Source organism: Triturus cristatus, chromosome 4_1 (genome assembly GCF_964204655.1).
Source record: "Triturus cristatus chromosome 4_1, aTriCri1.1, whole genome shotgun sequence".
NCBI lineage: Eukaryota > Metazoa > Chordata > Amphibia > Caudata > Salamandridae > Triturus > Triturus cristatus.
The window spans coordinates 277,911,693-277,939,329 of record NC_140585.1 but is presented as its reverse complement, the minus strand read 5'-3'; the positions used below and the strand labels follow the sequence as shown (position 1 = coordinate 277,939,329).

The 27,637-nt window shown below is 48.3% G+C and overlaps 1 protein-coding gene across 4 annotated transcripts in view; it reads left to right on the top strand.

Moving 5' to 3' along the window:
* Nucleotides 1-27,637, top strand: part of KIAA1549 (KIAA1549 ortholog) — a 746,373-nt gene that overhangs the window by 445,434 nt on the left and 273,302 nt on the right. The gene's annotated exons all lie outside the window — the stretch shown is intronic.

Sequence of the window (27,637 nt, the reverse complement as noted above, 5' to 3'; positions counted from 1 at the left end):
GCTTAACCGGATAGAATGTAATACTAGCTCAGCTGACTTATGCTGTTCCTAGAATATAGCCAAACCATCCTCAGCATTACTCTGTGTGATTTGTGAACAAGGCAACATTTCATATGGAAACTGTCCTACTTATTTAATTGGTTTTCCTTCCATTGCAAGGTTAAAGACTGAGAATTGTACTCACCTGAGTAACAATTAAAATGTTTCACTGCCTTGTATAAAATTTGGGAGATTCATGAGGCCATACAGTTTAGACTCTCATCGTAGAAAGACCCTCAGTTGGCCTGAGGGTAGGGGTGTTTAGGCAATGAAGACTCAAGAGTCTGAGCACATTAGGTATATTAGACCAAGTGGTCTGCTAGGCTTTGCAATAAGAGATAAGAAATTGGGGAGCAATTGCCCGGCCTTTCTTTTTTTTGTTGTTGTCCTGCCAGTTCTTAGATGATCGAACTTCATCATTTACACACTTTGGTGTTATGTCAGATACAATTTGCAGGCATGTCAATGGGCAGCAGAGAAAGGGATGTTCCTTCCTAGTAGCTCTACTACTACTACTACTACTAGCTGGAGTCTCATGTGTCAAGGCAGAACCTAGATTTTCGTGGCCAGGTTCGTAGCAGCCATTATGTAGTTGGATATCTCGACTTGCCAGTGTCCACTACATACCTTATAATGGCTGTCCTGCACTTACAAAGCCTAGAGAATGGAATCTGGGGTTTGGTGATGTACCTCTGCTCGTGCAAGGGTACACACACACACTTAGAACCATGCACCCTGCCCTTGGACTGAAGGACCTACCTCAGAAGTGACTTATAGGTTAAAAGTGTAGTGACCAGGATATAAGGGAAACCTTATATACAAAGTGAAAGGTGCAAGCACCATTTCCCGCAGGCTGCAATGGCAGCTCTACAGACAGTTTACGTGGGCTTCCTTTGGTGGTATAATACTTGCTGCAGCCCACTGGAGACCCCTGGTGACCCAATGCCCTGGGTACCTCAGTACCATATACTAGGGACTTATAATGGTATGCTAAAGAATTTAGAGGGGAGAGCACTGCCACTGGTGTTGTGGTTAGCAGGATCCCAGTGAACTACAGTCTAAACACACTGACACCAGGCAAAAGTGGGGGTATCTATGCCAGAAAGTTCCACCTTCCTACAACCACCTACAAAACTGTCTGTCCATCGACACAGAAAAGTGGGAGTTATTCATAAAACACAATTATTGTATAGTATTCTTGAAAATACTTACAACAATAAAACTAAGGAGAAGTAATACAAAAGGGACCTGATTCAGTTGTTGCTACAAGAAGTCCAAGAACATCTAATGAAATGATCAATAGAGTAGACTCCACCAAAGGAACAGAACAATGGTGTATATTGTGCTTATTTCCTAATACCAAAGCACGATCTCACTCTTCATTTCCAAAACAAATTTGTGAAGACACAAATCACTAATATTTGTACTTTTTTTGTTTTTTTAAACTGGATTTATTAGTTTTTCATAGAGCAACACGAACAACAACTTAGATGCCCACAGGTACGAAAGCACAAATCATTGCATACGGTACAGCAACAGGTAGTTAAAAAAATAAATTAAAAAAAGCATGTAAAGCATTGATATAGACCGACAATATAAGAGTCCAGGCATAGCGGCAGTAGCAATGAAGGACCTGCATGCGGGCTAGGGGCTTGGTGTGTCGGTGCAATCATATAACAGAAAATGTAAATGGGCACATTGGTACATACCATCCGTCGGACTCCTCTGATTCCAAGGTAAGTGGATAGTCTGTGGTTGCCATATATCTTTGGGCCTTGAGGTTTGTGGCTGCAGCTGCGCATAGGTCTTGCTTACTTTATTATAATAAGTCATGCTTTTCAGCCAGGCAGAGTCTGTGTGTCACACACTGCTACCCCAGTGAAGTACCAGACTTTCGTTTGTGAGTAGTAATGAAATGGCGGGGAATCTATGGACACTCTTGGGGAGGTCCTAAATATAGCCCAGAAAGGCCAGCAGGAGGCAGTTGCAAATGTGACTCCATTAATGGCAGAGAGAAGATTTTGACCCAATATTGCCCTATGCGTGGGCACGTCCAGGTTAAATGGGCCTAGTTTGCCTCTACAGCATAGCATTTAGGGCATTGGGACAAGCGTGTGGAATCAAAGCGTGCTAAATCTCGGAGTGTGGATTAGGCTCGATGTAGGAATTTGAAATGGAGGATCATATGTTTGTGATTATTAGAGATGAGTTTAGTCTGGACACATCAGTAGTACCAGACCGTATCAGATAGTGGATGGCACAGGTTGCTTTCCCAGGCCTCCCTAGCCCGTCTGGAAGGTTCAGGCTTCATGGCGCTCCAAGCTCAGTATAATCTGGAGATCAACCGACCCAGGTCAGAGTCCGTGATTATGAGCATCAACGGAGGGAAGTCGTCTGGAGCCAGGAGGTACATAGGTAGCCGAGAATATAATGTGTTGTGAATGCTTCTTTGCACAAAATGGTCCATGTGAGAAACTTCATGTAAATAGACATTGTCTACAAGTGCTAGGACATGCCCATTGGGGAAAAAGGTCCCTCAAGGTGCACAGGTCATGGCGTTGTAAGGTACTTTGGACTAGCTTCTCAAGTGAAAGGTGCAGCCAAGGGTTATTGGACAGGGGTAGGGAAGAGAGTAGAGGACCTTCCACAGCTTACGCCGAGCCCAGCTGGTGGTCGAGAGTGTTTGTATGTCTGATGAATCCATGAAGATATCTTTCGGCAATTTGGAGGACAGTGGGAGGTCTCCGACCTGCTCTCGCTCCAGCTTCAAATAAGGGAGCTGGGGTGGAACCAGTAGTAAGTGAATTAGCATTGTACAGCAACGAAGTAGAGTTGGGGGTCAGGAACCCTGAAGCCTCCTCATACGTAGGGGAGGATCAGCATGTCCCAACAGATGTGGGGCCTGCGCCCAGCCCAGACAAGCAGGAGGCTGCATAGGGTGGTGAAGAAAGTTTAAGACAGTGGTATTGGGATGTTGAGAAAAAGGTATAGGAAGCGGGAAGAATGACCATTTTAATGAACGCCACCGGTCTTTCCATAGAGAGAGGAAGTTTGATCCATCGCTCACCCTCTGTGGTTAGTTTATCAATGGTCTCCATAGTGGAGTCAGAGAATCTGGTCCTTTTCCCTATGTAGAGGAATACCAAGGTACTTAGTAGAGTTGGCACTCCAAGACAGGGGGTACTCCATAGTTACATGTTGCGTACAATCGTTAAGGGGGAAGATCCATTAGGAGTGCTAGGCGGGTAGCTAGGACTTTAACAAAAAGGTTATTATCGAGGTTGAGAAGGCAAAGCAGGCTATAGGAAGTACATAACTGGGGGTTTTAGCAGGGTTTTAGGAGGAGTGTGAGAATAGTCTCTTGCAGTGTGAGTGGTAGAGTATCTGTTTCAAGAGATTTAGCGTACTAATTCATAAAAGACTCCCCTTCACTCTCATGACCAGTTTCTTTTAGAAACCGAGGTCTGCTACATCATCTTAGCCAGTGTCCTAGCTGACAAGGGAGCTTTACTGATCAATATCGATGCCCTGAATTTGGATGCACCGGAGTTCCACCATGACATCTACACGTACAAGGGTCTGGCGGAGGCAGACATCATTCTCGTGTGGGGACTTCAGCATGGTGCAGCAGCCCTTGGTGTCTAAAAGAATCTGGTAATGAGAGCGAAGGGGATTCTTTTATGAATGAGTATGCACACACCCCTTGAGTATTAGCTGTAGCATGAAAAGTAACGGTGCGTCCCCCAAGAGGATGCAAACGTGTGAGAGCCTCGGAGTGGGAGTTGGGTCACTTGGAGAAAAACGTTTTTGACCCCATGGTATGAGAAATATGAAAGCACCTATTTCTTTTTACGTGGGTTATTAAGGGTGCATATATTCCAAGTAAGGAGGGAAAGCTCTACCACCCTCTCCCAGCCACCTCACTGTGCGATGCGAGGATTTGGAGGGGCTTGGCCGCATGTCATACCCGGCCCAGGGCAGTCATCGATTATTAACAGGCACCTTGTATGTTGTTACAGCTCAAGGTGTACAGAGCCAGTCTAGTGATACAGATGGGCTGAGCATCCCCAAGGAGGTCAGGAGAGGATACCCCCACTTGTGCAGAAATCCAGGTGGCCCAGGAAAAGGAGGCATGTCACCCACCTGGAGCAGAGTCAGTGTCCCCAGAAGGGCCGCCACAGTGAGTCGGTCCCCCAGGCCCTGGGGGCCGTACAGGCTCACATATAACACTAGTGGGAATCAGGAGGTGGTGAACTGTGTCGGAGGCAGGCGGGCGGTAGCAGCAGGGAAGACACAGGCCTCTCTGCAGCGATCCATTAGGCCACCAGCTGTTGTGGGTATGTGAGGCAAAGAAGGGGTGTTGGCATGATTGCACACCGCGGCAGCCGCTCACACACGTACTAGGACCCCCACAGCAGGCAGCTGCGGAACTCTGAAACGGCTCCCAGCCATGTCAGGGCCTCAAGGGCGGGGCCTTATCAGGATCCTCATTGGGGGCGGGCGAGACAGGAGAAGCAATGGGCCGCAGAAGCCCCAAGTGTGTGATGTCTGTTGTGTAGGCAGTGGGAGAGAGGCACGTAGCGGCACACGATAGACTCAGCCTCAAGCCCGCCCGCGACCCCTGTTGCCATGGGCTTCCGAGGCAAGCGCTGGGCCTACAAGTCAAGGGACGGTCTCAGTGGAGCCTGTGGTAGTCATCTGCACCACCATGCCCTCAGAAACGCAGTCCCATCGTGCAGATGGAGTCTGGTGCAGGAATGACCACGATCTGTGCTGTGAAATGGCCGTACCTGCAGTTGGCCATCTTGGTTGCTGGCATCGCCACTACCCCACAATCACACTTTAAGAAGTTATCCCATAGATGGGGAAGGATGACTTCCTTGCAAAAAATTGTTGAAAGATGTGTATTTACACATTCTCGAATATTGGATCTTTCATAGATTCACATGCTTGAATCGAGCAGTACAATGTTAAACATACACAAAAAGATTTTAACATAATCACAGCAGTAGCCTATTCACATCATTACTACTGATCCACAACTCGGCCTATCAGAGCAAAGCGCAGCCTTCAAATAAGGATAGTCCAATGGCAATAGAGCCAGAACATAGCTCAACAAGTAAGGTTTCGAGTTATATGCTGCATCTTGTTCTCGCCATGGAAGACTGATATGAAGAAGGGTATTTGCATCAGATCGGGGTAACTTAGATAACCCGGCCACTAGATGCTCTTAACAGCCTTTTGACAAATAGACTGATGTTGAAGGTTGGCAATATGGATTAGAAATATATGAACAAACAGTGCACGCACCACCTGAGGAGATGATACAGGTGCCCTTAACCTTGTCAAGTGCCAGCATTTGATGGTAGCTGAGTACTGTAGGCACTTTCCAGAACCACCTCTTCCTAAATCTACCTCCTGGCTACAGCACACAAATATGCCCAACAACAGCTTGCACACCGGTGCATTTACAACCTTGGCACAGTCTCAATAACTCCTTCACATCATCCCCCTTTGGCATCCTAGTATATTCTGCATTGTCCAGGCACAGATAATGATCAAGAGGAACAGCAGTTAATTAAAACTCTCAGTACTCTGCCTCAGAATGGTATGAATACATTACATGTACTCCAGGTGATGTCACTCCCCCCTATAGTGGAGATCCCACAGTTTGATATTGGTGGATTTCACATTCTAATTGAGAGAGCATCAAAGAGATTTGACTTGCCAGTGTCTATGAAGGAGATGGGACGTTTTCCTTACTATTTTAAAGAGCTGGTTAGAAAACTGTTGAGACAATTTGTCGGAGGGATTACAAATCATAGAAATACCAGCCACAGTGGCGACAATAATCCCAAGACGCGACAAAAAATATAAAGCACCTAAAAACACTCCTGCATGGTTGATTGATCACGTTGGGGCAGCTCAAAGATGCTCCAGAAATCCTACTTAACCTTATGCAGGAATCTAGACAGGAGCCTCAACCTCGTTTTTCTGCCACAGCAGCTACCTCCGTCATAGATTCAAATGCTTAAGCAATACTTACCAGATATGGTCAGATATTGGACCATATCTGTAACATTTACCCGGTGTTCAAGTAAGCTGAGGCAAAAGCAATTCTGGAGGAATAAGAGCTGCCACCGGTTTTAGACAACTTGCCAGAGCAGCTTTTTTATGAAGGCAGGGCTTTACTACTTTCAGACCAGAAGTACAAAGCAACCGTAAAGCCTTATTTGCGCATCATGTGGATGAAGCTCTCCAGTCCATGAAGTAAAACACTGCAAACGCAAGATCTCTAGATGCCCTTCAACAATGGCATCTGTAGCCCATTTTAGATATCAGCAGTAAACTGCCCACTACTACTCTACCACGAATAGCAGCAACATAATGCTCCACGTTCTACATCCTGCCATAAAAAGCCCTTATGTAGTAAGGCCGAAAACCAATGTTGGAACAACAAAGGATGGAGAAGGCAGTGACACGATGGCAATGGTCACAAAACATCGGAAAGTGCCTGTAGGTGGAAAGATCTCTCTTCTTGACTTCCATTAGGCCAATAGAACATAAACTCTCTATATGTTGGATCTTATAAAGTCTTTAGTTTATCCAAAAACATCCATTGACACCACCACGCAAGATGCTCCATCATCATCTCTCATCTATTACGAAAGGAAATCCTCACCATTTTATAGAAAGGGGTGGTAGAACTGGTCCCAAGTTCACAAAGTAATTTCAGCTTTACTGAAACGATTATCTGAAACAGCAGAAATTCCTCATGGTTGTAGAAAAGCAGGAACTTTCTGGCATAGATACCCCCACTTTTTGCCTGGTGTCAGTATGTTTTGACTGTAGTTCACTGGGATCCTGTTAACCAGAACCCCTGTGGCAGTGTTCTCTCTTCTAAATTCTCTGGTAAGTACTTAGTTCACCCCACAATTAGCATTCCAGGTTACCATTATAAGTCCCTAGTATGTGCTACTGAAATATCCAGGGCATTGACACACCAGAGGTCTCCCATAGGGTGCAGCATGCATTATGCCACCCATGGGGGCCCATGCAAACTGTGTCAGCAGAGCTGCCATTGCAGTCTGCGTGAAATGATGCTTGCACCTTTAACTTTGTTTATAAGGTTTTCCTTATATCTTGGTCACTGCGCTTTTAACCCATAAGTCACCTCTAAGGTATGCCCTTCAGTCTATGGGCAGGGTGCATGGTTCTGAGTGTATGGGTACCCCTTCACGAGCAAAGGTACCCCTACAAAAGCCGGACTCTGTTCACTGGGCTTTGTTAGTTCTGGACAGCCATTATAAGGTCTGTAGTGGACACTTGCAAGCCGAGATGTCCAACTGTATAATGGCTGCCCCGAGTCTGGTCTTGTTTGGTATCAAACATGTCGGAATCACACAACTAAACTGATTCCAGTGTTAGTTGTATGATACAATGTATTGGGGGGGCTCCTTAGAGGACCCCTCGATACCTACCTGTGTAGTCTGACAGGGTCTGCCAGCCCACACTGCTGCTGACACTAGACTGTGTTCTGCCTGCATCCTCTGCATCGTGGGCCTTCATCTCCTGTGTGCTGTTGAGTCTTCCCTGTGACTTTCATGTGCCTGCTGGCAGAGGATCCTCAAGGGGGCTCCATCAATTCCTGCTGGCTGTCCTGCATGTTGAGGGCTGGTCCAGACTTACCCTTGCTGGGTTAGTACCACAGACCTTGTTGGTTTGCAACACCACATCTTCACCCCCGATCTGTTGTTTGTGTCGGCCAAGGCTTGTTGGATCTGCCAGCCACTGACCTTCCTGAACTCGTCGCCTGGCGTGGGACAGCTCGTGCAAGGCTCCTACATCGTCGCCTGGACTCCACAGCTGTTGCTTCATCCTCACCCTGCTACAGCAAGAACCAAAGACAAAGGCTGTTATTGTGCTCCTGTGCCTCCTGGTCACTTCTGGGTGGTTTGGACTCTGTCCCCTCTGCTTTCAATTTCTTCTCATCTGGATTCCACATCCTGGTTCCTCCGACCTGGCCCATGAGACGCTGTAGCTCCGAAGTTCCACGAACCTCCACTTGCGTCTATGGGTGGACCCGATGCCACTTCATCCCTATGCACATGGGTTCCCTGCTGTAGGTATCCTGGTTCCTGGGGAATCCACAGGTGGAGTGGCTCTCCAACCTTCCTTGGTCCAAGTGGTTCCTTCTGGGTCTTTTGGAAAGGGTCCTAGAACTGTACAATTCCAACTGCGGCCTACCCCGTGGTATCCTATAGACGTTTGACCCGGTGTAACCACTCTGCACCCAGGCGCCTTGAGGTCCCTGGCTACTCACCTTGGGTGGTTTTGTGTTTCCCTTGCGGTCCTCCATTCTTGCGTGCTAGTCTCTTTTTGGTACTTGCCTCCCATCCCACTATTTTAGTATATGGTTTGCCCTCCGATTGGACGTTCAGTTTTTCTACGCTATTTTTCCCATTTCTAAAATATATATATATTTTTTTGCTTTTTTTTTTGCAAATCTGTTTTTATTCGTTTGTTTTGGTAAAAGAGTACATGTTACGGCAGCATACTTTACACACAGAGATTCATAAGCATATACAGATCGGTAAGCCGTGCCTGCAGTCAAGAGAATATAACCTGCTGTCGGGTTATGCGCCAACCACCACCCGCTTAGGAGCCGGCTACATTGTCCTTATCAGTTCTGGTGTCGTCACTTGAGAAGGGGCCATCGCCACCGCATACCAGCCACTGAGCCGTACATGGAAACTTATATCGCCCACACAACTTAAGTGTAAAAAAAACCAGAGAAGTTACGTACAATGCAAAAGAAGAACCCATAACGGAGGCAGCGTGAACAGTGAACAACATAATTTGCTCCTTCCCCCTTCCTACCCTGACTTCTCCCCCCCCCCCCCACCCCCTGGATCGCCCCCCCCCCCGGCTCCCATGGATGCAAATATCCCCAAGTGTACGCAGATGCCCCGTCTTTAGGCCAGAGATAATAGGGGCTATGCTATCCCGTCAGCGAGACTGCCTGCACTGCGCCGCCGCTTGCGCTGTCATGTCTGACCACCCCTATGCAGCCTGTGGTTCCCTCCCCGTCCAAGCGCCGGAGCTCAGCAAGCAACTGCTCCCAGCGGTCCGCCATGGGCTCCCTCCGCAGCCCCAGAGTGTCCTCCCTACGGATGGCAGTCCCCTCCACCCTGGCCCATGCCTGGAATGAGGAGCTCCAGGCCCGTGTGTGTGGTGAGTCATGCGCCTTCCATCTCATGGTGATGAGGCGCTTTGCTACTACAAGCCCCAGGTCCAGGAATCGGGACGCTACCTTGTCTTTGGGCGATCTTGTAAATTGGTGTAAGATGTGTTCAGGCCAGTCTAAGGGGATGTTACGACCCACACTCCCCTGTAACAGCCCACTGACCGCCCTCCAATAGGTGCGCAACTCAGGGCAGCTCCACAGCATGTGCAAAAACCCCGCCCCCAGCTCCCGGCACCGAGGGCAGAGCGCGTAGTTGCGGTGGAAGTACCTATTAATCAACTCAGGTGTGAGGTAGGCCCTGTGAACTATGAACAGCTGGATTTGGTGGAACCGCATATTTCGGGGGATACGCACTGGGCTTTTAAGGACCCTCTCCCACTCCTTGTCCGCCAGTGGCCTCCCCAGGTCTAGCTCCCATTTGCCGCGGAGTGGGCCCAGACCAACCGCCGTGTGCTCCCGTAACGAGGCGGCGAACCAGCGGACCAGGTGCCCGCCCCTCCCCATGACGTGCAGGTATTGCATAGTTAGGTGCTGGCCAGGCTCCGTAGCCATGCTTCCCCATTTGGCGGTCAAGCTCGCCAGTAGTGAGCGGTGCGTAAGGAACCCGCCGGGTGGGAGCCCGTCCTCCGACACTAAGGTCTCATACGGTATCAGCTCACCGTCCCTGTATAGGTCCCCCAGTGTGTGCACGTCCGCCTCCCACCAGCCCGTCAGTGCGGGGGCCGCAAGTACCCCCCCACCTCCGGGGGAACCCTCTAGGGGTATTGCCGGCGCGTATGGAACAACGCGCGTGAGGTACAAGGCCCTCCGGAAGCACCTATGCGCCACAGCCAGGAGGAGCGGCAGCGGTCCCGCAACCAAGGGGTGAAAAAGACCGGTCACACGTTCCAGCGAGGAAGGGGCTGCCACCGTGGCTGTATCATCCCTGCCTCTATCAGCCAACCAGCGGGCAACCCATTGTAGCTGGGCTGCCAGGTAGTAGTGCTCAAAACATGGAGCCGCCAGACCACCCCTGTCCGTCGGGAGGAAGAGCTTTGCGAGCGCCAACCTGTGCCTGGCAGTGCCCCAAACAAAATCCCGCAGCATCCTATTGAGCCTACCAAAAAAGGGGGGGGGGGACATACAGCGGTAAATTGACAAAGTAGTACAGGAGGCGGGGGAGCATGACCATTTTGGCGAGCGCCACCCTGCCCGTGGTCGTCAGTGGGAGCGTGTTCCAAAAGGCCACCTGCGACCTGAGCGCCGTGACCGCCCTCCCCAGGTTGCCATCGAATAAGTCGGTTGGGCAGCGGTAGATTTGTATCCCCAGGTATCGAAAGGTGCCGTCCCTCCTTTAAACCGGCGTGCCATTCAGGTGATAACCCGGGTCCGCAGTCCCCTCGCTAAAAGCGTACAGACCAGATTTACCCGCGTTCACGCGGAGTCCCGAAACCGTGGCAAAGGACCGCAACAACGGGGCCAGCCGCTCCGGCATACATCCCACATCCTTAACGTACACTAACAGGTCGTCCGCATAGTGCGACACCTGGTGAACAGCGTCTCCCAGCAGTATACCATCTCCCAGGGTCGTCCGCACAGCCGCCGCCAGGGGCTCCATCGCCAGGGCGAACAGCAACGGGGACAAGGGGCATCCCTGCCGGGTGCCCCGGCCCACCGGTACCGCCTCCGAGACATGGGGGCCCAGCCGAACACGGACCGTGGGGTTCCTGTAGAGCAGGTCGACCATCCGGAGGAAATCCCCATCCAACCCATATTGTAACAACACCGTGGACAGGTAGCCCCATTCCAAGCAATCAAGCGCTTTCTCCAAATCTAGGAGGAGGCACCCCGCTCTGGGCCATCTGTGCACAGCCTCACCGGCCACCCTGAAGTATCTCCTAAGATTTAACGACGTGGACCTCGCAGGGACAAACCCGTTCTGGTCGGAATGCACCAGATGCGGGACCACTGGCGCCAATCGGTCCACTAGGGCCTTCGCTAGGATTTTGTAGTAGACGTTGAGCATCGCCAGGGGACGGTAGGAGCCCAAGGCCGTGCGATCGGTTTAGGCAGGGAAACCAGGAACGCCTCCCGCATGGAGGGAGGGAGCGACCCCTCCTCCAGCGCTTTGTTATATAGCTCACGCAGCAGCGGCACCAGGGACTCACGGTACGCCTTATAGTACTCCGCAGGCAATCCGTCCGGCCCCGGAGTTTTGCCCGTCGCCATTGATTGGATCGCCTCCCCAATTTCCTCTAGGGAAAGGGGCCCACTGATCGCTGCGTTTTGCTCCCTGGTGGCCACAGGCAGGTGAATGGAAGCTAGGAACTCCCCAAGAAGGTGCCGGGAACCCGTCCCCTGAGCCACGTACAAGTGCTTGTAGTGGTCCATGAAGGCCCGATGTATTTCGCGCTGCGTGTGTACCACCACTCCGTCCTCCCTACGGATTGCTCCGATCGGGTCCCGGCGATCCTCCTGTCGGATTAGCCAGGCCAGCAGACGGCCCGCCCTATCTGCTCTGGCGTGTGTTCTGGCTGTGTGCGCCGCATAATTGTGACAGCGGAGCCGCTCCAGGAGCTCCATGTGCTGCCCGCGGAGATCCTCTAGACTACGTGAGTGTCTGCCCCCTCCTTCTCCTTCCCTCTCGTACTGCTGGAGGTCGTCCTCGAGGCACGCCAGGGAGTCCGAGAGGGCCCGACGTATGCTCCACTGGGCCCCCAGGCAGTGCCCCCGAATGGCCACCTTATGGGCGTCCAACTCTACCAAGGCACTGCTCGCCGTCCCCTCATTGGCGTCAAAGTACGCTAGTATGGCTGTACCAAGGGAGGAGCGGAACTCCGGGTCCTCCAGCGCGCTCGGCTGAAGTCGCCAGGTGGGCACCGGCGGGCGGTCCGCCACCCAGCCAATCCGAAGCCATAAGGGGTTATGGTCGGAGTGCGCCCGCCCCAGGTATTCCGACTGCTCGATAAGCGGGAGCAATGACCGGGAGCCCACTATCCTGTCCAACCGTACGTGCAGGTCGTGTACCGCTGAATAATAAGAGTATATCCTATCCGTCGGGTGGAGTGTGCGCCACAAGTCCTGCAGCGACCAGTGCGTGAGCCAGTCTCCCAGCGCCCGGGCGTTGGACTCCACCACCATGGCACGGAGGGGAGGGAAGGATCTGTCCAACTGGACATCCAACACCATATTAATGTCCCCTCCCAGCATCCAGGGGAGCCCAGCATAAGGGTGTAGAAGCTGCGTCAATCTCGCCAAAAAGGAGGCCTGATCCACATTAGGCGCATATAGCGAGCCCAGCAACATCTCTTGGCCGTTCAGCTTCCCCCGCACTAATGTATACCTGCCCTCCCTATCCACCATCACCTCTTTGCAATCGAAAGGGACGCCTGCTCGCACCCAGATCAGCGTGCCCCGCGCGTGCGCCGAGTAAACGGTGCCGTACGTTTGTCCTCTCCAGCGCCTAGAGAGCCTGCCCAGTTCCATCTGGGACATGTGCGTCTCCTGTAGGAGGGCAATCCCAACGGAGTGTCGCTGCAGATAGGAGAAGATTGCATAGCGCTTGGACGGCGTGTGCATGCCCCGTATGTTCCAGGTCACAATGTTAGTGTGCGTCATCGCAAAGCTAGATGAGGAAATCGGGCTGGGGGCAGAGCGTCCGCGCCAGGGAGGGGGGAGGGGCCACAGTCCTGGGGGAGCATGTTAATGCGCTGTCATGTAAACAATGTAACCATTATGAACAGTTTAACAAGTAGGGCGTATTCCCAACGGGGCATCCGTCCAAACCTCAGAATCGCTAAGTAGTATTAGGCTATTGCAGTGTGGTGACTGATGGGGTTCTTGTAATCGTAGCGACCTGTTGGCACTAGTACCCCTCCCCTATCCCCACTGGAAGAGGAAGGAGCAGCATCGTGTCCGGAGCTGAACTGCCGCGCAGGCCCAATGCAAACCCCAGCGGGAGGCGCCCGCAGGCGTAACGTCTGGTGGCGCGCGCCTTGCGCAACCCGCCCCCACGAGGCCAGGCGCTCCCAGTTCTGATCCTACATCCCCCCCAGGAGGACCCAGGGCCCCAGAACCACCCAACACATTGCCACGGCATACACGCGGCCCCAGTTCAACATACGTGGACCCTGCCCAAACTTCGACATCCTGACATCTCATCACACAATCTGGTCCGCAGTCTGCGGGGTCACCACTGGCAGAAGCAAGTCTTCCGAGACCACCGTGGACGGGGACGACGCCCCACTCGCTCCCGGTGCATTGTGCGTGCAGGCCTCCATTCGGTCACTGGCGGGTGATGTCCCAAGCGTCGCCACCGCCTCCAACACCTCCCGCCGCTCCATCCGGATTCTCTCCGGGCTAGGTGCCACCGGTCCCGGCCGCGCCGGTTGCCGTGCCCCCCGGCGCCCACGTCTTCTGGATCGCCTCCCCGGGCGGCTGTCGACATCCGAGCCAGCAGGCCTCACCCCCGTCCACTGCCCCGACTCCTCCAGCTAGTCCCACACGTCCGCCGGGGAGTCGAAGAAGCGGGCACCTTCTTTTGCTACCACTCGCAGGCGGGCCGGGAACAGCAGGGAGTAAGGTAGAGCCAACTCCCGAAGCTGGCGCTTCACCGCTATGTAGTTACTTCTGCGCCTCCGCACGGGTGCGGTGTAGTCCGAAAATAGCATGACTCGGCTACTGCCCACGGTCAGGTCACCAGACTTTCTAGTTTCGCTTAGAACCGCATCCCTGTCCCGATAGTTTAGGAACGGTCGGGGCCGGGCCCCCGGCTTGGGCCTCTGCGCCGGCACCCTGTGCGCCCTTTCCACAACAAAGTGCTGAGATAACACCCCCTGGGGCAGGAGGTCCCGCAACCAGTTCTCCACATATTGCTCCGGGTGCCTACCCTCCACTCCTTCCGGGAGACCCACTGCGCGGATATTATTGCGCCGTGAGCGTCCTTCCGCATCATCAACCCTGTCTTCGAGCGCATGGACCCGGTCCAGCACATCCTGCAGCGCTGCGCTATGACTCCGGACAACAGGTTGTAGCTCCTGAAGCGTCTGACCATGTGACTCTACTCTCTCGGCCAGTTTGCGATGGGCAGCGTGAAGGAGGGTGAAGTCGGATGTGACCTTGTCAATCCTCGTTTCGAGGGACACCCTTGTCTGATCCAGGGTAGTGCCAAGTCTCTCCACCGCCGCGAGCATGGTGTCCATTTTAGTCGAGAGGGCCGCCGCTTGCGACTCCGTATCTCCCCCCGACCGGCCCTGGGCGGGGTCCAGGCTCCCAGCACGCAGCTGACCCTGCTGCGATTTGTCGCGAAGTCGGCCCATCGCGTACTGTTGGGCAGTCGGCATTCACAGCTCGTCTCCGGGCGTCGTGTGCACAACCGGGCGTGGGCCCTCCAATCCCTCCGGCACTCGGCTCCGCTCGGCCGCCGGAGCTATACTCGTTCCCCAGGGCCCAGCCGCTGGGCCGCAGTCAGCAGAAAGAGGACCGGGGATACCCCACAGCCCGCAGCAGCAGCATGCTCCAGAAGGGAAGCACACCGGCAGTGTTCCCCCAGGCCGCAAGGGGCTCCCAGAATCGTGTGCCTCGTTCCCCTTAGGGCACCGCACCACCGTGCCTGCTCACTGATGCGTCGGTTAGCCGATGTCCAGCCCAGTCCCGTTCTGGCCCTGCCAGGTACACCCGACCGGTGCCCGCCAGCAGACCGCTGTGTGCCAAGGCTCGCTCGCTCTGCGTCGTTGCAGCTGTACAGCCACTAGAGCGCTAGGCAATCCAGGTGCTGGAGCCCCGTCGGCCAGCTTCACAACAGGGGCCCCGCTCCCAGGGACTCTACGCCCAGCACCCCGGGTCACAGTCACTTGCGGAGGCCCCCCACCTCTCCAATGCGTGGCTCCTGGCGGTCCCTACAATGTCCGGTACACCACCCTCCGCCACGGCCTCGCACAAAATGGCGCTTCCCAGGAAATGGCGCCCGCCTCTGCCAGTACCGGGCATCAGTGTCCGCAACGGGCAATCCACGCCTCGGCCTCCGGGCACTCCAGGCGCGCCTCTGCACCCCTCCTATGCAACAGTTGGCCTCTCCTGGCCGCCCCAGTCCAGGTTCCGCTACTTGTGCCGCTCAAGCTCAGGGCCCTCCTCTCCACACGGCTCGCACCCAGGCACTCCGGGCTCACCACAGCAGGCCTCAGGTCGCAGCTCACCGTGCTGTCTTGGCCTCGACGGCGGCCCCCACCACTCGGGGCCGCAGACTCCCCCACACTCCAGGCACGCCATCCCCCGGGGGCCGCAGCTCCTCAGCGCTCCGCCGCCGAGCACACCACAGTGCGCAGCAGGCTCCCAGCTTGCAGACCAGGGCATCGCACTTCACTGCACTCCACGTCGCGGGGGCCCACCGCAGCACCCGGCAGGGCTCCTACCAGTCCATGTCCGCCGGCGACGTCAGCTCGCAGCCTTCAGGACACCTCGGCCGCGAGGGGAAGGGACCTCTCGTGCAGCGCCGTCCCCCGCTCCGTCTCCCGGCACTATCGCAGGGTCCCGCGGCCGGCCCCGCCTCACAGGCCGCCGCGCGCTTCCTCTCCTCTCAAGCCCCGCCGGGTCGCGGCGCCTCACAATCGCCGCTCGCAGGGCTACGCCGGCTCCTCTTCACTGCCCCACACCGGGCCCGCGTCCAGCTGCCACTATCTGCCCCCTCTCAGGATAAATGGCAGGATATCCAGGAGGTAACTGTTGGAGCCTCAGTCGCTCGCATCCGCCATGTTGCCAGGCTGGCCACGCCCCCCCATTTCTAAAATATTTCTTGTGTGTAATTAGTATCTCTGGGTAGGAGATATACCAAGTTAGTGTCTAATGTATAGTAATAAATACAAAGTGTTTTTATACTTAACTGGTGTGGTTCTTTGTTGTGTGAAAAGGTTACAGATTGACCATAGTGGTAAATGCACTTGCCATACACCCCTCCTGGATAAGCCTTAGCTGTTCCCTATAGCTACCCTTTGAGAGCTTTGTTTTTAAGGGACCTAAACACTATCACTAAGAGTTGCCTGGACTCAGTGCACAGTGCCTCACCATAGGTGGGCACTATATACTGAGGCAGCCTCCTACAATAGTTACCATACAAAAGGTTCTAAAACGTCAGCAACGCGTTATATGCCACCTTTAGCCCTACAGGATGCATACTTTCATATCCCTTGTCACCCTGCTCATTGTAGCTTGTTAAGATTTCAAGTGGCTAATTGCCATTATCAGCTCAAAGTCCTCACCTTCAGTCTCAGATCTCCCCGAGCACTTTCACATAGTGCATGGCACCAGTAGCTGCTCGTCTCAGGAGACAAGATCGTGAAGAGTTTTCCTATTTGGATGACGGCTACTCAAGACAGCTACAGACTCTACCAGAGACTGACTTCAGCTCTTCAGCGAGCTAGTGCTTTCCCTAATAGAGATGGAGACACATTTTTTATCTAGTCTTGTAGAAAAATTTAGTTTTCAGGTGCCGTTCTGGATACAAAGTTAGACAAAGCATTCCCATTCAATGAGAGAGTAAATTCTCTCACAGAATTAACTACACATCTGCAAAAAGAAAAAAAACAACCACAGTGCAAATGTTGAAGTCCTTTTTATGGATGATGTTATCCTGCAACCCTTTGATCTCACATTGCCGCCTTCACATGAGGCCATTTTAGGAGGCAATGAACAAACAGTGGCTGCAGAAGATAGATTAATTTGAAGACCCTATACAAGTGCTATGTGAGATAAAATGAGCTGTAGCCTGGTGGCTTCAATGCATCAACACCACAATCAGATTAACTTTTCTCCAGAAGTATGCCCATTTTGGTATGAAAACAGATGTCTTGCTAGAGGGTTGGTGTGCACTACTGCAAGAGTTAAAAGTCTGTGGTAAATGAACAATGGAAAAAGCTTGATTGCTTATCACAGTCCTCAAGCATAGAGCAATTGCTCTGACTGTGCACTTTCTTTCCAAGAATACACAAATCTTCAGTGTTGATACTTACAGCCAAGACAACAAGCATGCTCTATATCAACAAACAAGGGGAAAACACAATTCCACATATTGTTAAAGGAGGAGGAGAATACGTGGGATTGGGCAATTCAACATCATTTTCAGATAAATACAGTCTCTGTTACAGGCATAGCAAACTCTTGAAACGACAATCTCAGTAGGTCACCAAGGGAATGTCATCACCAGAACCAACTTCACGAACTGCATGAATATAGTAGCAGACTGGATGCGAACCAGCTGCCTGCAGCTCAACTCCGACAAGACGGAAGTACTGGTCTTCAGCAACAAGACCTCCCAATGGGACTACACCTGGTGGCTGTCTGAGCTAGGACCAACACCCACAGACCACGCAAGAAATGTAGGGATCATCCTAGACGACAAGCTCAACATGAAGGCTCAAGTCAACTCAGTGTGCACCTCTTGCTTCCAAATTCTACACATGCCGCAAAAGATCTTGAAATGGTTGCCTCAGAACTTCAGACGGACGTTCACGCAAGCACTCATCGCCAGCAGGCTGGACTAAGGCAACACAGTCTGCACTGGAATCGCCAAACAACTCCTACATAGGCTCCAGACCATCCAGAACACCACTGCAACACTCAAACTTGACTACCCAATCCGACCAACATCACACTTCATCTCCGGAAGCTTCATTGATTCCCCATTCACAAGGGCAGTGTTTAAAACTTCTCACGCACATATACAAAGCCCTACACAGCACAGGACCAGAATACCCAAGCAGAAGGATAAACTTTTGCCAACCCATCAGACATCTATGCTCTGCCTCACTCTCACTTGTAAACATTCCCTGCATACGGCTGTGAAAGCAAAACTGGAGGTTCGCTCATTCCCCTACATCGCACCCAAGACATGGAACGACCTCCCTCAACACATCAGAACTTCCTCCTCACTTCTCGAGTTCCACAAGAAGCTGAATACCTGGCTCCTCGTATAAGCACCTTGGGGGACACACATCTACACAGCTTCCCAAGCGCCTCGATACCCTCTCGGGTGATTAGTGCCCAATGCAAATCAATATACCTTAACATGAGTGGGAGCTATATTCACCCCAACTAGAAAGTGTGTTTCATCAATGGGGCAAACCAAAACTGGATCTGTTTGCTACCAACCAGACCCGACAATGCCAGTATTTTGCCAGCAGGCTCTCTGGTGGGGTGGTGGGGGAATGCCTTTTTCATAATTTGGCCAACGATCTAGTTGAACCTTGTCATCTCATCATAACTCCAGGGTGCCCTAGGCAGTACTGGTTCACACATTGACTACTTCTCTCGATAAAGCTTCAAATACAGTTGGAGACAATACTGAACCTGCTGTCTCAATGCAAAGATCAGATTCTCATCTAGATCAACGCTCTCCAAATTTGTCAACTTGGCTAATGAATTCAGTGAATTCCAACTACAAGACATTCCTAAGGACTGCAAGAAGTCTAAGCAAAATAGAAACGTTTTTGCATCTGTTGTACTGAGCGTGATTTACACCCTATATCTTAATTTCCTCAGAAGATATTACCATATCTTCTACACTTAGCAAGGCCAGGACTGAGTCACGCTTCAGTCTGGTATCATCTGGCTACTATTTCACGTTTCAAAAGAGCGTGGAACCAACCGTTCCTTTAATCGAATATATTTGTTAAATAGTTTCTTAAGGGTCTCTTTAATGTCTCTCCTACCAATAAGACATCCTCCACCATTGTGGCAGCTAAATGTGGTACTATCTCAACTGATGAAGTGTCCTTTCGAGCCAATACATATGGCAGAACTAAAGTATCTCTCCTGGAACATAGCTCTTCTTTTAGCCCTAAGATCAGCTAGAAGAGTCGATGCAATGCAAGCCTTTACAATCAGGCAACTATTCCTCCAGTTAACGGCAGTAAGGGCACTTTCATATTTAGATGTTAAAATATTTCAAATTTTATATTGACAGAACCAGGCAAGTTAGGAGATCTGACTAAGTTTTTGTGGCAAATGTTCACCCATGAAAAGGACAATTGTTGTTGATACAAAGTATAACTCACTGGGTGTCTTAACTATAGTGTTTTGTCATAGAGTCAGATCATCCACTTAAAGGGAAAGTGAAAGCTCAATCACAAGAAGGGTATCTATATCTACAGCCCTCTTATCTGGTGTGTCCATTGTTGATTATGCAGGGCACCAACGTGGAAGAACAGGCACACTTGTATGCAACATTACTGTCTAGATTCAACAGTATAAGATACGGAAGTAGGACAAGTGGCTCTTCATAATATTTTAGGTAAGTTTGTTTAGCCTTCGTTGCCACCTACCACTGAGTGATGCTCAATTTGTAATTATTACTTGCTATTCTGATTCACGCATGTGAATCTATGAAAGATCCGATATTGAAAAAGTTACCTGTAACTGAAGCTCTCCAGTATTGGTATCTTTCATAGCTTCACATGCGACCCATGCTCCTCCCCAACTCAAGCATGCTTGTATACAAAAAAATACTTTAGCACTAGTGCTGCGAAATCTGAACTATAGTAGCAATGGCGGGGAGAGGTGTAGACTTTGCTCTGCCCTGTATGGCTGAATTTTCGATCTTTTATAACTTTGTGAATAGGCTACTGCTGTGATTATGTAAAAGCCTTTTTTGTGTATGTTTAACTGTTCTCTATCTGACCCTTGGGCGCACCTGCTTGACAACTGAGATGATTCTTGCATGTTGAATCTATGAACGACACCTATGTTGGAGAACTTCAGTTGCAGGCATTTAACTTCTTCTTTTAAATGTATTCAGGGTGCAGTAAGTACTGAAGCTTTTTTATACTAAGAGTACAATACTAGTTAATGATTTCATTTGGCACCTCAAGACATGGCTCCTCCATACAAAGCAGACATGATCTCCTACTCCCCCCACCCCCACCCCCCCGAACCCCTCCTTCTAGGCCTGCCCTACTCAGAGCCTGGATACCCTCACAGGCGATTAGCCACACTCTACAAATTCACATAATGTAGCATAACACATCATGACCTCCAAAGATATTCACAAAATGCTTCACAGCAGCGAAGTACTTGAGGAGCCTGACCATTCATGTCTATCCTTATTTGGCCTATTGGTTGATAAGAGGAAACCATGCCGAATTGGTACCACTTGGGTCTAACAATTAGTGCGGTGTGGGGGTGGGCCCCAAATCAACATGGCAAAAGATTCTTCGTGGGGAAACGCTGAATACAGAGTTTATATTGGCATTTCCAACTCCTAAGAGAGTGTTGGCATTACAGAATCAAATTCTTCTGCACCAGATGAGTATGGCTCAGGCAGTGAGATCTGTGATGAGACTCCTCTGTATGATGGTCTCATGCATTCAGTCTATCTCAAATACAAAAACTTCAGACTCAACCAGTATAATACCAGTGGTCAAGCAGCCGGTGGTCACAAGTGACATAAGACTAGAAGTATTTATGGGCTGTCACAAGTACATTGCAAATACAGTTAAAATTGCAGAAAGAGAACCATAATATTAAAGCCAGAAGATTGAAACCACCAGTTACCACAGTCCTTGTAACACTTAATGCAACAGACCCAGGTTGGGGGTACACAAATGGGAACATTAAATGTCAGGTGTCTAGGGTCGGAATCAGAGTTCTACATGACACCTACCCAGAATTAAAACAAACATTAGTAGGACTAATAAGTCTTGCTTTCACAAAGCCAGCTGCGTTATTTTGTAGGTGTCCAAACCGAAAAAAAAACTCAGGCACTTGTCCCTTTTTTTGTATATACTGAACCGAGTTGGTAATTAAAGAAAAAAAAAAGTAGTGCAATTTTCTTTTTTTAAACCACGTGAGAGGTAAGCAACACAGAGGGTGTGGCTAGGGAAAAGTAGAGGGGGGTGGTACAGAAGCTGCAAAGAGGACGGAGAAAAAGTACACGACATGGGCAACATTGAGCGTGTGCGGAAGGAAAGCTTAAGGACAAGAGAGCAAAGTGGAGCTGGGTGGGAGAAGGACATGGGCAAGAAAGCAACATAGGGGGCTGAAGGATATGATGGCAAGAGCAACTCTGCAGGAGAGGGGTGACGCGCATGGGAAAGAGAGAGCAACAGAGTGCAGGGGAGGAAAGAGAAGTACATGAGGGGGACAGCTGGAAAATGCATGCACTCTCATGAAGTTCTTGATTTCAAAGAAAAAAAGTAGTGCCTGAATATTAAGAAGTGAATGGACACAAGTAATGAGGCATGTTCCAGGGAAGGGACCAACACAGGCGGAACAAGACAAGCCCAGGCAAGCTAACAAATGAAAAGCAAGCAAATGGCAAGCAATGAGCAGGCTCTAAGCCCACTGTAAGCTGACAGTGGGTATTTTTGCAAACAGACAACTTAAGCTGCCTAGTAGGCAAGATGTAAAAAGACTACTCCTGACCCTGAAAACTGGAGTATGATTCGAGACGTTCAAATGATGAAAGATAAACATAACATCCATGTTTTATCTAAGCAGGCTTCAGGATTTGCGCATCATTTTTGGCATTCCTTCATCAGGAAAAACATTATCCAATAGGAAGGGAAACTGTGCATACAGACGCTCTACGCAGACAAACATTGGGAATAAAAGCAAAAATAATAGAAATATTTATTCCGTGGAGTACACCATACATGAATTTGTGTCAAAAGAAATGCTAAAAAAACACCTGCGTCCCAGACCCCAAAAATACAAGTGAATGTCAGACTGCTCCTGCTGCCTCAGCCAACACTAGAAATCTGTAAAGCTTTGGTGAAATTTAGTCTATCAAAAGCAAGGGTATATATAGAAAAACATACGGTGTCAAGGGACAGATCCCCCTCCCCCATAGCGAGAGAAATGTTCTTAAAAATAGGATGTGCCTCACGGAAGCAACCACCAGGAGCTTGTTGACTAGTGCTTACCAGTTGACTAATGCTATCATCATTGCCACTTTCTTTTTCAGGCTGAAAGATCCTATATAGTGAAAGTATACCTATCTATACAAGATGTGGAGAAGGACAGCTCGGGCACGTACCTGTGTGCATGCACCGAATTTACAAAAAGATCGTAATAAGGCCACACCCTCCCCAGGTTTGCATTCACACATATTCTACCGAACTATTTTCACGAGACACACAAGTCTCTAATACTCCCATACATTAAAATTCACCATCCCCTGGTTCCAACAAATTGGCAATACTCTAAAGGGGAAACCACCACACTACAAACACAAAACAGATCGTAGAACTCACGGCTCACCTTTGGTGCCAGTGGTCACTGTTCTAAAGACGCAGCATATGCTCCATTGGGAATTCAAATCAACTCCCCAGAACCATGCGGCAAAGGGGTCATACACTAAACCGTTACCATTGCACGTTGCAGTCTTGGACTTACGCTAAAACCAAGTTGGCCGCCCGCAATACAAAGAACAGGAAAAAATACATTCTATTCATATGGCACAGAATTGGGACAATGCTCAAATCAGGCACCATTCAAGAGAGGGCAGGGGAAGCTAGGCTTTAAAAAATAAAATAAAAAAAAAAAGAGTTTTTAGCATACTTTCAAGATGGCACCGTGCATGGGTATCGGATAGGTTGTGAGTAAAGGGTGCCCCTTTGTCCTTTTCTTTCCTCTAAAGCTCCTCTTTGTGCTTATGCTCATGCATCAAAAGAAAGCCAAAATACCAAAACATTTCATCTAGAAATTAACACCTTTAGTCTCAAGGGAATGCACTGTTGATGAGCAGGGACAGGAAATTTGCCTGTTTTTAGAGCGGTTCCACTAATTTCTCCTTCCAACAGGACAGTGATCCTCATTGCACCACAATTGGGTTGTCATCTCCTAAAGTTGTCAAATTACCCGTTTATGAAGATATGCCGACAGTGAAGGGAGAAATATTTTTTTCATCCAGGTCCTCAAAGCCTGCAAATCGAGGCATGGCTCCTGAAGTCCTAGACTTTTAACACCTCAAATTATCAAGAGAAATCTATGTATGTGGAATTGGAGTACATAATTGGTGTTAGCAAAATCATTTATGTTCTTATTTAATATCGCTTGTATTTGTTAGACTGCAGATTCTGCTAAGCTTTTTTAGCAGTACATTTACTAGCTTACACAAAAAGTACGATTCAGAGACCGATTTTCATTATTCCAGTAGTATTGTTGATTAATTGGTATTCTTAAATAAACTTACTTTTGAAACTTAAAAAGGTTTTTGGAATGGGCAAATTTGTATCCTAGTCATGCAGTTACAGCACCTATATTGAATTAAATTAATTTTGAACAGGGTTGATGTGTTTTAGCATAGTTGTTGGTAAATATGCTTTAACAAGGGTCCGTGATCTGCAAGCATTGCCTAAGTACCAAAACTGTTGATGCTTAAAGATGAGATGTGTATTTTGTCCCAAAATGAAAATCTGGAGATTCTGCTATGGGTTGTATATTGTTTTTGAAGTGATGGTTTTCATTGTGAAAGAAGCCCAGGTATGTTGCTGAAGTAGCCATTTTGGCGTGATATTTGGATTTGTTTAATGTTTTTGTCTTAGTGTGTGGTTTTGTTTTGCTTATATAAGTTTATTGACAAGCTCATACAAGGCAATAGAAAAATAATAAGCTAATAATAACACATGTTCAAGCAAATACAATAACAAAAGAAGGAATTTTGTTTTGCAGCCTAAAATTAAGGTGTTTTCTCAATTTATTTTTGGATGCAGACACATAGCCATTTTATATTTTTCTGACAAACATATTGAGAACAGACATTATATCTCGTTTTTTTTTAAAAAAAACCATAAATGTTGAAGCTTGATTGGTAGGGTAGACCCTTGTGGAGCGCTAAATGGCACATGATTGGTGTCGGAAAAAGATTTCAATTTAGCACTTAAGTAACCTAATAGGATTTTGACCATTCGGGAATTTTTACTTCAATTCTCATTCTATTTTTGAGTGTGCCAGTATCAAAGGCCAGAATAGGAATAATGGGAAATGCAAACATGGATGGCATAAACCTTTCTCTATACATAATCACTCAATGGGAGGGAGGCAATTAATGTCCCAGTCTGAAATCTGAGTGGTGTGGTCCAAGCACGTTATAGTTCTTGATGTGCTCCTTGAGCTGTGAATGTACACTTTGTTTCAGTGATTTTGGCTAAAAGTGAAGACCTGAAATGTGTTGGTAGTTTTCAACCACGTTTAGTTCCAGTGCAATTTTTTTTAAATAGCAACTTTATACATTCCTTTTGGGGTGATGTATTTGTCAGCAAAAGACAATGTGTTAAGAGTTTACTACAGTCCTTTGATTACAGGAAGGAGAAAGTGGTCATTGGTGAATGCTGAGAGTTTGGTGTCGGAGGCTAAAATACTGAGTGAGCCATCAAATTGGGGAGAAATTGCTCCAAATGGTTACATTACTGGGGGGGAGCTGACTGATTAATGATTGTCATTAGAGTTCATGATTTCATCTCCGAATTTTTTTTATCTTTCTAAATCAAAACGGTGCAGTTGTTCAATTTAGAGTTATTACGTTCCTAAATAGCAAGTTCTTCTAGGTAATTGTTTATAGTCTGAAATCATGTTTTTTTTCCTGTTAAAGTTTAGGCAGTATAGAGAGATGTAAATGCAACATTTCCCAGATTATTTCAGTGTTTTGCTGTTTTTGACTGAAGTCACAAGAGAACCATTTTAAGGATTTATTTGTATTAATATTTTATTTCTTGTGAGGGTGATACGTCATTTTCAGTTATATAGAACATGGAGTCACATGCCTATAAGACGACTTGTATAGTATTAGCAGTGCAATGTTGAGAGAGGAAAAGTTTGGACCTCAGCAATTCTTTGCTTATATTTCAGAACTTTCTCTGGCATATTCACGTTTTTGTTACATTTTATTTGATAGAGCCTGTCCTGAAATGTGGCTAGTGATTGGGGAGTCCTCTGAACAATCAATCTGAATAGGATCGAACACTCAAAGTATTTGTACCAGCACTTATGGAGTCAAATATGTTTTTTTGGGGCGCGTGGGTTTCGGGCAGTGTTGAGTCAGTTGGTTGGCTAGATGAAAAGATGTTAGTTCAGAGGCAGTGGGGATTTGAGGCATTGTTCCATTTGATGATGGAATTACCAAAGGAAATTATGCTGGCAGAGGTGAACAGGCGGGGAAATTAGGTTTTATTTAGCTAACTAATGTAGGTTTTGAAACAAAGAGAATGATGAATGTCAAATCTCACTTTCAAGATGAATGTTTGGCAGACTTTGACTTGTAGAATTTCTAATAATTTGAAAATTTGAGCCGGAATGGGGCAGCATGAAAATGTATTTTTATGAACGATCGCTATTCCACAGTGACACTTGTCTTCATGATCCTTTCTTAAGATTGAATATTTTTGTTGCAGATTAATTTTAAAGAGTGTGAAAGGTGATTAGGGCATTTCTTAGTGAGGTAGAAAAAACCCAGGTTATCCTCTAGGGTTGTGATTGTAATACTGATGGAATTTGTTGTTGCTTACATTCAGATTAGAAGAGCAAACTTTACTGGTGATATGGATTGGTCTGCTGCTTGTGTGGTGGGGATTTATTTACAGGTAGATACTGAAATAAGTAAACTTGGCAGGGTCATCTTATAAGCTCTTTAATCAAACTAGGGAAGTGGACAACTGGAACGTTATTTACCTCTGTGTGTTGGTGTAGGGCGAGTTGATCTATATGATTTGAACCATGAGGGTTTGGAACAAGATATATAGGGGCCACTTGAGAAATAATTCCAGCGAGATTAAATCAAGTGTATCCACTGTAGTGCATTATGGTTTGAGTAACATGATGGTATGGTTCCATTCCTGTTCAGTAATGGGAAGGCCATGAGATGGAAATGTCAGTACTTCTGTAGAGGGTGGCTAACTAGTTATAAGGCATGCATCAAAATAATAAACATTGCAGGGCGTGCTTTAATTAGTGATTTTGGTGTGGAACAAATACTACTTATAGGGGTGCCCTTGTGCTCCAATGCATGTGTGGGGTTAGAGCAGGGGTACTGGGTACATGATCAGAGGGCTTATTTGAGGAAGGATGAGCAGTTAAAGCTACATTGGGTTTCATCGCCATTCATGATTAGGCTGCTTATTGCCTGTTCGAGTTAAGATGGATGAATATTTCTGTTAGGTGCGGGTAGTTTGCTTTCAGCTTTTTTTATTCTGAGTTAGCAGGTATAAGAGATCATTTGGTTTTTGCTGCATTGTAAATCAGTCACACGTCTGAGTAACCCTTCTATCCTGCCCCATTATTAAGGTAGTCATACTCATTTCCTTTGTAAGCTTACTGTTTAGACAGAATGAATGCCAGGACAAAAATACATTTTACGGGGTGCTGTGTGTGCAAGTTGCATGACTTGCACAGTATTAATGAGGAGTTTACTATTCCCAATAATATCTACTCACATAGTTGTTCTGTAATCACCTTATGTCAAAGGGAGTATTGATCTTTACAGAGCCAGGCCTCTTATTGGAGCCATACATTCTTATCTTCCTCCCAAGGGACACTAAGGTGGCTACCTATGCAAGGTTAGAAGTAGTGGATACATTTCTAATTACTAGTATGAACCTGAGCCCTTGAAAAGATAGGTTGTTGTAGCCTTTCCCAGTTTGCCGACAGTTCTAGGCCCCTGCCTGCCCCTTTTCCAGCTTCAGCTTGGTTAATGCATTGTGATCAGACCCTCCACTTTCATTTCCACTAACCAAATTACCGGTCCAATTAAAAGAAATGCTCTGACCCATTGGTTAGCAAACTAGACGTATTGTGTACCCAATAGGATGTGATGTTGCATTTTCACTTGACCTTTGGTAAATCATCCTGAGCCTCATCTCTCCTGTTAAATCTTAATATAGACTTGAGAGCAACAAAGTAGACCATACAATCCATGCAACTCATTTCTGTTGCTGGTCAAAAAAGCTTTTTAAGCATTGAGAAAGCGGGCTAGCTGCAAAAAACGTGTTGGTTGTCAGAAAGAAGGTGACTGATTTATGTTATTTGAAGTTCACTCTTGACTGACAATTGATTCATGTTTTTGTTCGAGATGAGAATAACAAAGGGTTTGATTGAAGCATGTCCATCTGAAGAAAAGATATCATTTAAATGAACTGTTTTGTGGAAAATAAGACCTCAATAACGACTTTACTAGAATGAATTGTTTCTTCAGTTCTTTGGACTGTTCTTTTGATTAATAATATTATTGTTTTAGTGCCTTCAATTTTGTGTAAAGTCTGTGCATTATGTTACTGGAGACTGAACACATGTGCAAATCTAGAACTTCGTCACAAAGTGTCCCAGTGAAAATCGTTTCTTACCTCCTTTTTAATTATGAATGTGTGAATCAACCGCTTCCTTGCCCTCCCA